Source organism: Penaeus vannamei, chromosome 15 (genome assembly GCF_042767895.1).
Source record: "Penaeus vannamei isolate JL-2024 chromosome 15, ASM4276789v1, whole genome shotgun sequence".
NCBI classification, from domain to species: domain Eukaryota; kingdom Metazoa; phylum Arthropoda; class Malacostraca; order Decapoda; family Penaeidae; genus Penaeus; species Penaeus vannamei.
The window spans coordinates 37,797,731-37,810,230 of NC_091563.1; the positions used below are offsets into that span (position 1 = coordinate 37,797,731).

Consider the following 12,500-nt stretch of genomic DNA (forward strand, 5'->3'; position numbering starts at 1 on the left):
AAACATTACCAAACATCCAAACCTTAGGAGATAATGAACAAACGACAAACAAACAAATAAACAAACACGACCTAACACAACTCCTGCGTCATAAAATAATTTTCTATCCCTCCGTACCTTTCATATTCATTAGTGGGCGTCCTTGCTCGAAGAAATACAAAGTGTTAGGCAGAACGTGATGCCTGGCAGGTCAGGACAGGCTGGGCGGTGACAGGACTCCCTCCCTCCCTTCCTTCTTAACTCTCCCTTCTTCCTTCCACACAATTTCTCTCTCTCTACCTTTATCCCTTCTCTCCTTCTTCCTCCTCCTCCCTCTCTTTCTCATCCTCCCACCCCACCCTTCTTCCCTACCTCTTTTCCCTCTTTCCCACACTTTCTTTCTCTCTCTTCCTCCCCATTTTCCTCCCCAACACTATTCCTCCCTCTCTCATCCTTCCATCCGGCCGTCCCTCCCTCCTCACCAACCTCCCCCTTCCCCCTCTCTCTCTCCCTCCTTCACCACCCACCCTTCCACCCCATGCCGCCCACCCAGTCGCCTTCCCACCCACCCCGCCTACCCCGCCCACCCAGCCGCTTGGTTCGGTCATCACGCCGCCCTTGTTAGCATGAAGGATCGGTCCCGAGTTTTCCTTTGTGCTCGTGACACTGCCTGTTTTTGGCCACATAATTAGCAGGGAAGGCAACGTGACCCTCTTCCATGTGTTTCAAGTTTCGGGGAAAGGGTTCACCTAAACTAATTTTGGGTGTGTGTGAGAGAGAGAGAGAGAGTGAGTGAGGGAGTGAGAGTGATAGGGAGAGTGAGAGTGAGAGTGAGAGTGAGAGAGAGGGAGGGTGAGAGAGACACAGAAAATGTGTGTGTGTGTGTGTGTGTGTGTGTGTGTGTGTGTGTGTGTGTGTGTGTGTGTGTGTGTGTGTGTGTGTGTGAGAGAGAGAGAGAGAGAGAGAGAGAGAGAGAGAGACATACAGAGAAAGAGAGAGACATACAGAGAAAGAGACAGACAGACAGACAGAGAGAGAAAGAGACAGACAGAAAGACAGAGAGAGAAAGACAGACAGAAAGACAGAGAGAGAAAGACAGACAGACAGAGCGAGAAAAGAAAGAAAGCCAGATAAACAGACAGAAAAAAAGAAAGACAGATAGACAAACAGAGAGAGAGAGAGAGAGAGAGAGAGGCGGATCCAGGCCTCCCCCGCGCCACGTGCAAGCGCCCCTCATCACCTGGGTAAATCAAACAGCCTTCACCACCCTGCGCTGCGAGACCCGATATGTAGGCCACGCAATACCCAGGGCCTTTCCTCGCGCCCTCTCCTCACTCCTCATATTTTTTTCCTGGGCGAGGATCTTCAAAATAAGGAAGCGAAAAAACTAATTTGGACACGGAGAGGAGGAGGAGGGGGAGGAGGAGGGGAGGAGGAGGGAGCGCTTGCTGAGAAAACATTGGAGGTGGCCAGGGCGACCTTGCTGCGAGGGGGAGGGAGGGGGTGGGGAATGGGGGCAAAGGGCAAGGAGGAGGGGGAGAGGTAAGGGGGGAGGGGGTAAGGGGGGAGTAGGCGTGGAGGGCAAGATGGGGTGGGAAGGCGGATGGGGAGGAGGTTGGGGAGAGGAGAGGTGGGGAGGTGGGGAGAGGAGGAGGAAGAGAAGAGGTGGGGAGAACGGGCGGGGAAGAAAAAGCCAGAAAATATCAGTTCGGCAGAAGTCAATAAGGTCGTTGAACTTGCGCAAATTCGCGACTTCAAATATATTTCACAAGATGTTGCAAGACCGTGAAAGTCAGTTTCGCAAGAAAAAAAAATAAATAGAAGAGGAATGTAAATGCAGAACTTATGAAATCTCAAGAGAAAATGCTAATACCATGATAAACTGCATGATACCAACAATCAAGCATGAAACACTGCACAGTATGAGGTCATTTTCAGAAACTTCTTATTTCAAACCTTTATATCTTCAACAACAAATATCTCCCTTCCAATAAATCACAAAACATCACCATTAAATCACAAAACATCACCATTAAATCACAAAACATCGCCAATAAATAACAACACATCACCAATAACACACAAAAAAACAGAACACAAAAAGCCATCGTTTTCAGACAATTCCCAAACACCGAATGGTAACCACGACAATTACCCAAACACCGAATGGTAACCACAGCGAGCGACAATTAACGACCCCCCTTTTTAACCGCTTCGTCACGAGGCCTCAACACACATTCACATCCCCGGGCGTCGGACCATCTTCAACCCCATGACACGCGTTCTGCACAGACGCCGTGCTTACAACATAGCGATTGTTCCGAGAAGAGGGAAAGGCTCCTGACGACCGTAAAAAAAAGAACGAAAAAAAAAGAATAAAGACAATCATTACAGACGGTTAAGTGTGACAGTGAAAGTGCAATGGCGCCGCGTCGAGCCTCCTGGGACGACGGTTACACTTTTGAAACCCGTTGTCTCCATTCTCTCTCCTTCTCTCAAATGGACATAAAATTCATTCCGTATAATAACGCCCACATTTCTTAATTTCCAGAGACTTTTATAGACACGTAGCGTCCCATCGTTTATATAAAGAAATGCATTACGAAGTTAAAGGAAAAATAATCGCATCTTGGGATTCATAATGTTGACAGTTATCATCTCGCTGCTGCACATGTGGTCAGTTTCACATTCTTGTACTATTCCTCTAGACGGAGAGAGAGAGAGAGAGAGAGAGAGAGAGAGAGAGAGAGAGAGAGAGAGAGAGAGAGAGAGAGAGAGAGAGAGAGAGAGAGAGAGAGAGAGAGAGAGAGAGAGAAGAGAGAGAGAGAGAAAGATGAGAGAGAGAGAGAGAGAGAGAGAGAGAGAGAGAGAGAGAGAGAGAGAGAGAGAGAGAGAGAGAGAGAGAGAGAGAGAGAGAGAGAGAGAAATAAAGCGAAAGAGAGAGAGAGATGAGAGAAGTGAAGAGAGAGAGAGAGAGAGAGAGAGAGAGAGAGAGAGAGAGAGAGAGAGAGAGAGAGAGAGAGAGAGAGAGAGAGAGAGAGAGAGAGAGAGAGAGAAAAAGGAAAGAAGGAAAGAGCGAGATAGAGAGACAGAGCAACATTCAGCACATCCTTGATTCTGCATTCGCATTAGCCTTAAAATATACAATCTAGAAAAAAAAAATATATATATAATTTAAAAGCCACCCAGCCTTGCGGATGACTAAAAATAAAACAACAAAATACAACAATACATCAATACACACAAAAAAAAACAAGGAAAAAAACAAAAATAAAAAAACGTCACCCAGCCTTGCGGATGACCTAAAATAAAACAACAAAATACAACAATACATCAATACACACACAAAAAAAACAAGGAAAAAAACAAAAATATAAAACGTCACCCAGCCTTGCGGATGACCTAAAATAAAACAACAAAATACAACAATACATCAATACACACAAAAAAAAACAAGTAAAAAAAACAAAAATAAAAAAACGTCACCCAGCCTTGCGGATCCACCAACTCGGGAGCCCAGATCAACGCGTCACATAATCTCTTGCATTCTCCGAAATCTCCAGTTATCAATAGCTTCCAATTTCGACTCGTGACTCACCTATCCATCGTCCAGCCTGAGTCCGATGTCAGTGAATCACCTGCGCAGCATCTTGAGAATCATTGAATCATTTCCTATTTCCTCTATGCGTCTATGGGCCTAGGTTATCTTGTCTCTCCCGGTCTGTTCGCTGACACTGCAAGCATTTCCGTTGTGTCAGTGCACGTCGATTGCAATTAAGAGAAAAGGCGTTTTGGATTTCTGAGGCGTATTGTGGTCGGGTTTCATCTGATTGTGCTGGTTTTCTTAACATCATATTTTTCTTCTTCATAGGTTGATTATATTATTTCATCCCATGTTGCTGCACACTAAATCCTATATTGTTTTTATCATATGTTGTTTTCCATCATATATTGTTTTTTTATTACATGTTGTTTTCCATCATATATTGTTTTTTTATTACATGTTGTTTTCCATATATTTTTTCATCATGTGTTGTTTATCACCATACATTCATCATATAATGTTTTTTATCATATGTTGCTTTTCATTATGCAGTTTTTCATCATATGTTGGTTATCACCATAAATTGTTTTTTCACCGCATCATGTCGTTCTTTACCAAACGTTCTCTTTCACCTCCGTTCGCCAGCTGACAAACGGAAAGTACTCTGATAACTGAACGATCACGATAGCACACGTTCAGCAAACCCAGGTCTAAATAAGTACATACTTACATGGACCTTCCTGCAAATATCTCTTCATCATCACCTTGCAGATTCTACTGCATGATGGGCGTTTGCGGTGCCTTAGTCTCGAGAGAAATAATATTTGCGTGAGCTCTAATCACGCCCAGTATCAAATATACATTATCACATCCACTCTCTCTCTCTGTCTCTGTCTCTCTCTCTCTCTCTCTCGAAACATTCCGGGGACTTCAGTATAATCAGTTTACACTTCCACTATCACGTACTTTGAAAATAATTTGTGAATATTATCAAGCATGTTTTCGATTAAATGTGTATACATGCCCAGGCATTCATATATACATACATATTTCTGCACACACACACACACACACACATATATATATATATATATATATATATATATATATATATATATATATATATATATATATATATATATATATATATATATATATATATATATATATATATATATATATATATATATATATATATATATCAGAGACATTTCCAACCTATCCATTATTTTACTCGAATCCTTGATCATCATTATAATACTCATGTTTTCTTTTTATATCGCTGTGGCGCCAGACTTTAAAAAAACCTGCTGATCACTGCATTAATATCCGATTTACCTGGTGGTCCAATTATAAATTAACAATCACCAGTCGAACCACAACGCGACGAGGAGGAAAAAAATGTCAAAATGATTTCCCGAACCTCACTCTCTAAAAACACCGGATTTTCCTATCTCATTGAACGAAAACATAAAAAAAAATGTGATATCCAAGCACCCAAAGCATATAAAGAAGCTCTTGATAGTTCCATAAAGGCGGTTTTATCACGTACAGGAAAGTGGAACAATGGACAATCTTATACAATTAAAACTTCCTTTCACAATATAGTTCTCAAAACACCCGAGTAATATAAGAAACTCAAGTGAATCTCGCTTTCTTTCTTTCTCAATGAAGAAAGAAAGAAAGGAAAGAAGAAAGAAAAAAGAAAAGAAAAAAACTTTTCCCAAACCTAATTCTCCGATCACTCACACCACAAAAAGAAAACTCAGGTAAGAGAAGTTATCTACTTGAAGTTGTTTTGTCACGTAGCGGCACTCGGCGAAGTTCCCATGGCTGGCGGAGACTTCCCACGCGCTCTGGTTAATTACCCATGGACCTTCTTACCTCTTTTCTGCCTCTTGCGAAAACCCCGTCACGAATTAATGGCCGATAAACCCCTTAACTACTAAGGCAAAAAGACGGGACTTTATAATCGAGGACTGATGACTACACACTACCTTAATTAATTTCTCCAATAAAATAAAGGGTTTTAAGAATACACGACCCTATAGGCCTACAAAAATACAAAAAAATTAACAACAAACAAAACCCATTTCTCTAGCATACAAACCCAACACCAAACAAATCAAAATATCTAGACAAATATAAGACCCAAACAGCAAACAAACACACGGTAGGCGTAGAGGGAAGTAGGGCATGCAGGCAGCCGTCGTTTGTCAGAGTTAATTCCGTTTGTCATAACAAGTGAAGGGATGAGTGAAGGGGCGGCCAGAAAAGCCCACAGAAACGGGATCAGCTGTGAAAGCCCCTCTTGTCCCGAGCTTCTGTGTTGTAGGAAGCGGGGTACGGGTGAGTGAGGAGAGAATGAGAATATGGTATAAGTGTAAAGAAAAGGGGGAGGGGAGAAGGAGGGTGGTAGATGGGAAAACAGAGAGGGTGTTGTGGAATATGTATTTATTTATTCCTCCCGTATATTCAGAGAGGGGGTTGGGTGGGAGAGATAGATAGATAGATAGATAGATAGAGAGAGAGAGAGAGAGAGAGAGAGAGAGAGAGAGAGAGAGAGAGAGAGAGAGAGAGAGAGAGAGAGAGAGAGAGAGAGTGAAAGGAGTTTTTCGTTTAAAAACAAGATTCAGCATGGGAGACCTTGAATAGTAGCTCTTTATACTGCTGTCTCCTAAATTTACATCTAATCTTTATGATGTACGACGGATGACTCTCATGTAGACTAAACACGTAGCAACAATAAAATACGAACATTAATACATTAACCTAATTCACGTAGACCATCGACATAGCAACAATAAAAGAATAAAAAAACATTAATATATAAACCTATTCGACAGAGCAACAAAAAAGAATACAAACATTAATAAATAAACCTCATTCACGTAGATCATCCTCGTAGCAACAATATAAAACACTACAAATACATACATATTTCTAAACAGACCCATACCATTATACCAAACCCGAATGTAAGCCCGCCATACCCACCCTCTTTCCTTCGCTATACGTGTGAATATTTTCGAGACAGTATTTGGATAAGGGCTGAGATACACCCCATCCTGCGTGAAAGCGGGAATGACGCACAGGGGACTTCTGGATAAGCAATCTAAACCCGTTTCTCAAGACTGAACGCTCTGCACGGATGTACCGACAATTTTCCCGCCATTTTTTTGAAGCGCGGTGGCGGTGGCGGACGTGAGACACACGCGTCATATATATAGTCTGATAGAAGAGTTTTCATATATTGTTATTTGCTCTTCTTCTTCTCTCTCTCTCTCTCTCTCTCTTCTCATACTCACTTCTTTTCATTCACCTCCCCCTTTCCTTCTTCATCTTTCCTCCCGTTACGGCTGTCACCATCTCCATTTACACCGTCGTCATGATACTAAATAACCCGCCATTGCGCAAACATGTCAAAGACAAAAAACGAAAAAGCAAAAATATTATGTGATAACGTTAGAACCAACAACCCTTTTCCCAACTTCTCCTAAAGATAAAGTTTTGATCATATAATAACTTAGAAGTTAATATGTAAACAACGATTTCGAAGTCGAGTGTTAGAGGTTTCGAATCCCTTTCATTGAGAGTTGGATTCGATTTCCAGTTACCAATTCCATTTATTACCCACGCTTGATTCGGTTCTGCCATTGTTAAATAAACAACTAAATAATTAATTAATCTATAAAAAAACAAATAAACAATTCAAATGAAATTAATTAAATCAAAATAAATCAAGCAAGATCAACATATACGTAAACGCGCTAGACCAATGTACAGCAACAATAACAACAACAACAACAAAATCATGATGCAATAACAGGAAAAGAACGACTTTGATTTCTCATTATGACACTGTCTCATAAAGGATATAACGAACCATCACTCTGTACGTTATAGGATGACATTTCCTCAAGCAATCCTGGTTCTGGGATATGCCATAGCGCTATATATCTTGTAAATAGGGAAAAACAGAAAGAAGGATGAGGAAGAAGAAGGAAATTTAAGAAAGGGAGAAAGAAAGGAAAATAGAAAGGAAAAGAAAGAAGGAAAGAAAGGAAAAGAAAGAAGGAAAGAAAGGAAAAGAAAGAAGGAAAGAAAGGAAAAGATGGAAGGAAAGAAAGGAAAAGAAAGAAGGAAAAAAAGGAAAAGAAATGAAAATTAAGAAAAGGAAAAAGAAAGAAAAGAGCAAGAAAAAGAAAGAAGAGAAGAAGAAATGAAAATAGAAGAAAGAAAAAAACAAGGAGAATAAAAACGAAAAGAAAAAAACTTAGAGCGAAAAGAAAAGAAAAAGAAATGGAAAGTAAACAAAACGCGTGAACGAGATGCAATACCGCTGTGTATTTTGTAAATAACGAGAGGATGTTGCAAGCAAAATAAAAGTGAAGAAAACGGAATCAATAAATCAATAATTTGTCTCTGCGTCCTCGAGTTCGTCCTTAATGAACCAACATATCAAGGTGTTATTTGTTTATATAGCACTCACCGCCTCCCCTCCCCTCTCCGTACCCCTCCACCTCCCTATCCGCTCCCTTCTACTCCTCCCCTCCGCTTCCCCCCTTCCTCTCCTCCTCCCGTCCCCTTTGCCCTCCTCCTCCTTCCCTCCCTTCTCCCTCCTCCTCCATTCCCTCCCTTCTCCCTCTCCCTCCATTCCCTCCCTTCTCCCTCCTCCTCCTTTCCCTCCCTTTTCCCCTCCTCCTACTCCTCCTTCCCTCCCTTTTCCCCTCCTCCTCCTCCTCCCCTCCCCTTCCCTCCCTTCTCCCTCCTCCTCCTTCCCTCCCTTTTCCCCTCCTCCTCCTTCCCTCCCTTTTCCCCTCCTCCTCCTCCTCCCCTCCCCTTCCCTTTCCTCCTCCTCCTTCCCTCCCTTTTCCCCTCCTCCTCCTCCTTCCCTCCCTTCTCCCTCCTCCTCCATCCCCCCCTTTACCTCTCACCTTTCCCCTCCCATACCTCACCTGTCCTTTTAGTACGCTGAGTGTTATGCAAACATTTACCTGCTCATATAGGCGCCTTATCAGTAATAGACCTATCGGTACTGTGGCGTCAGGATCTTTTATTGTTTTTTTTATTTTTGTTCGTTAATGCGGCCATATTTATCCCTCTTGTGATATTAATTGATTAATATTGATCTTAAATTTCTCCTTGATAATGTTCTAATCGTTACTGAAGAGTTAAAAGAGCTGTAGATCTTAAATTACTCCTTGATAAGGTTCTAATCGTTATGCTTGATGTCTGAAGAGTTAAAAACCGTTATAGACCAAATTCAAATATCTAAAAAAAGCGAAAAAAGACAAAATCAATATGCAGACGATTCCCCGCATCTCTACAACGTCTTAGAAATCCAGAAAACATAAACACTTCCCTCGCGCAAATAAAAATAAAGAGAAAAAAGACCCTCACATCGCCGTGATCAAGGTAAGCCGATATAAACGCCGTCAAAAGGTAAACAAACATCTCGATGAAAAGAATTGGCGGAGGGAAAAGAGTTCGATTCCTTATGATCCCTTATGATCTACTTTTTTCGTTTCTTTTCTTTTTTTTAAAGCACAAATTGCGTTTTCTTTTTTTTTCTCTTTCTTTTACTTCTCTCTTCCTCTCCCCCCCCTCTCTCTCTCTCTCGCTCTCCCTCCCTTTCCCTCTCCAGGTGTTAGTACATTGGAGAGAGATAGAGATAAATAGCTAGCTATATTGAGAGAGACAGAGTGTGTGTTTGTTAGAGAGAGAGAGAGAGAGAGAGAGAGAGAGAGAGAGAGAGAGAGAGAGAGAGGGAGAGGGAGAGGGAGAGGGAGAGAGAGAGAAAGAGAGAGAGAGAAAGAGAGAAAGAAAGAAAGAAAGAAAGAAAGAGAAAAAGAGAAAGAGAGAGAGAGAGAGAGAGAGCTCTGCTGACCCCCACAAGACCCACATCCAGGACCGGCCGACCGAGCGACTCCCTTAAGGTTAAACCGGCGCGCGCGTTCCCTCGAAACAAAATCTCGGAGCGCATCTCCTCCTAAATCTCAGCGCTACACTACCTTAAAATTGGCTGCCATAAACAGGTCATAAACGGGAGATATGATCACCCTGAGCACCTGGCACCCAATATGGCGTCGTTTTCTTGCCTTTTTGGACCCGCGAGACACCACTTGATGCCATGGAGGGGCGGGGGTGGGTGGAGGAGGGGGCGTGGAGTGCGGGTGACACGAAAAACGTAAGAAATTTAGTGCCACGTCGAGGCGGTTCTTCACTTTCGTAAAAAAAATAAATAAAAAAATAAAAATAAGAACAGACGAAGAAGAAGAAGAAGAAAAAAAAAAACATCTTGTTTTATATAAATTCATGGATTTAGCGGAATCTAATCAGATCAACAGAGGCTCTGAATAAAGTAACCGCCTTATCCAATTTCAAAAAAAAAAAATGCCTAGTCATCTCGGAATGTGCATAGATCGTGACCCTAACGTAACTGCATCCGAACTCATTTATAAAGTACGGGCCATAAAACCAGCTTATACGATTCACACTCCCTCTCTCCTAATACAACGAACTCTACAACCAAGAAAATTACCAAAGAAATTGCAATTAATGTTTTTGTTTTTTCTTTCTCTCCTGCAATTTTTTAAAAGTAAGTTAACCTTTTATGGAACGAGGAGTAATTTGACTATATTTCACCGGGGATTCTATCGGCAGCATCTTCGTGACGTCAAACCTCCTTGCTGACCTTTTCGAGGCGTTATTGCTATTGGGGCGAGAGAAGCACTGCTATAATCAACTATGGGTTATCTTTATAACGATCTGCAATCTCTCTCTCTTATTTTTTTTCTTTTTCTGTCTCTCTCTCTCTCTCTCTCTCTCTCTCTCTCTGTCTCTGTCTCTGTCTCTCTCTCTCGCTCTCCATTTTTCTTACTCAGTTTCCTCTCTCTCTCTCTCTCTCCATTTTTCTTACGCTCTTCCTCCCCCCACCTCTCTCTCTTTCTCTTTTCTTTTTATCTCCCCTTCTCTCTCTTTCCTCTTTTCTTTCTCTCCCCTCCTCCTCTCCCTCTCTCTCCTTTCTCCCTTCCTCTCTCTCTCTCTTCCTCACTTTTAAATGCAAATCAAGCTTAAATGAGAACTCCCCTCCTCCTCCTCCTCTCCCTCTCTCTCCTTCTTTCCCCCTTCCTCTCTCTCTCTCTCTCTTCCTCCCTTTTAAATGCAAATCAAGCTTCAATGAGAATCATACCACAATCACCTAATTTAGTTTCCCCTTAAAACGCCCCTGCAAAATATACCCTTTCTTTCTCGTTGATTTGACGTAATATTAACGTGATCAAAATATACACAAGCGACGCAGAATTTCGACAATATAATAAATAATGATACAAAATCAGGAAAGAAAAAGGAATATACAAAAATAATACAAAATCAACTAAGAAAAAGACTATACAAAAATAATATAAAACCAAACAAATGAAAAATATACAAAAATAATACAAAATCAACTAGGAAAAATATAAAAAAAATAATATAAAATCAAACAAATGATAAAGAACAGACAAAAATAATACAAAATCGACAAATAAACAAAATACATAAAAAACAATACAAAAAATGAATAAAGAAAAAAATATACACAAATCAACTCACACGAAGTCAACATCAGAAGCAAAATCCGACGATAAAATCTGTCCCAAAAATACCCTGTTTTAACAAGCCAAGCACCACCAAAGCCCCATCTGGTCGGCCTTGAGACGCGGCGCCACGTCCTCGCTGGGGAAGCCATCACCCCCCCCCTCACCTGCTTCGGCTGCAGGATCCTCGTTGCTTTAAATCTATTCCTAAAATCTGTTTCTGAGTTCGATTGCAGGATTCCAGTCGTTTTAAATCTGTTCCTTAAATCTGTTTCTGAGTTCGATTGCAGGATTCCAGTCGTTTTAAATCTGTTCCTTAAATCTGTTTCTGAGTTCGATTGCAGGATTCCCGTTGTGATAAAATAATTCCTAAAATCTATTCCTTGGGTCGGTTGCAGGATTCTCGTCGCGATATGCTTGTTCAAAAAAAAAAAAAAAAAAAAAAAAAAAAAAAAAAAAAAAAAAAAAAAAAAAAAACTAAATCTATTACTGGGTCCTACTGAAGCCACCCCAGCCCCATCACACCCCGCCTCACCTCCTCGTCGACATCAATTTATTCCTTTAAAATATTCCTAAATCTCTTCCTGTGTCCCACTGAAGCTCCCCCCCCCCCACCCCCACCCATTCACCTCCTACGTCACCACACCCCGCCTCAATGGCTTCAGTTGCAGGACCCCTCCACGCGATAAATCTATCCCTAAAAACCTAACCCTAAAACCTATTCCTAAATCTCTCCCAGGGTTCCCATTCATGCTTCCCTCCGCGCCCCACCCTCACCCTACGACAACAATGAATGGCCGGCGACATTCGACAAACATAAACATAAGAGTAAAGTGTTAACAAGTGACCCCTAACACTTTTATGTCGTCTGCCTGCCGTACAGAAGAAGGCTTGTTTGACACCACACCTGACCGATAACTTGAACAACCTATACCCTCACATACACACACACTTTCTTATCATATTCTAACCCCTTTTAGAACTGAACTGCCAAACACCCCCCCTCCCCCCTCGTCCGTATACCCTATTAGCATAAGGCTTTAAATCTCACCGCAATGACAAACACCGGGGAATGAAAACCTCTTCTGAATTTGATATTTTAAGCTGTTCATATTTGTACGGGTAATTAGGGTTCTTGAAACTCTGGACGTATAACAGGGCAGTAGAGAAGTGGGCGTGAAGAGGGTACACATATAGGGTAATGGACCTAGGGGGGGATAGCGCGGGTGGCGTGGAGAGGCGAGTGGGTGAGTGGGTGAGTGGGCGGTGCGTGGGCGGGTTTAAGGGCGTGCTTAGAAGTCCATATGGAAGTCGAAAGGAGAGGAGGATGTCTGGATGTTTAGAGTGATTACAAAAAGAGAGATCGATAAGATGTTGGATTAAATGACACGATG

At 41.8% G+C, this 12,500-nt stretch overlaps 1 protein-coding gene across 2 annotated transcripts in view; it reads right to left on the minus strand.

Moving 5' to 3' along the window:
- The window catches only part of LOC113821319 (integrin alpha-PS2), a 131,555-nt gene that overhangs the window by 58,073 nt on the left and 60,982 nt on the right, over positions 1-12,500 (minus strand). Inside the window, exon 1 of one of the 2 annotated variants that reach the window (XM_070130731.1) lies at positions 5,408-5,455. The exons of the other annotated variant lie outside the window; for it this stretch is intronic. The gene's annotated coding sequence lies outside the window, so the exon portion shown is untranslated. Of the gene's footprint in view, positions 1-5,407; positions 5,456-12,500 lie in introns of those variants that run through there. 2 annotated transcript variants of the gene reach the window in all.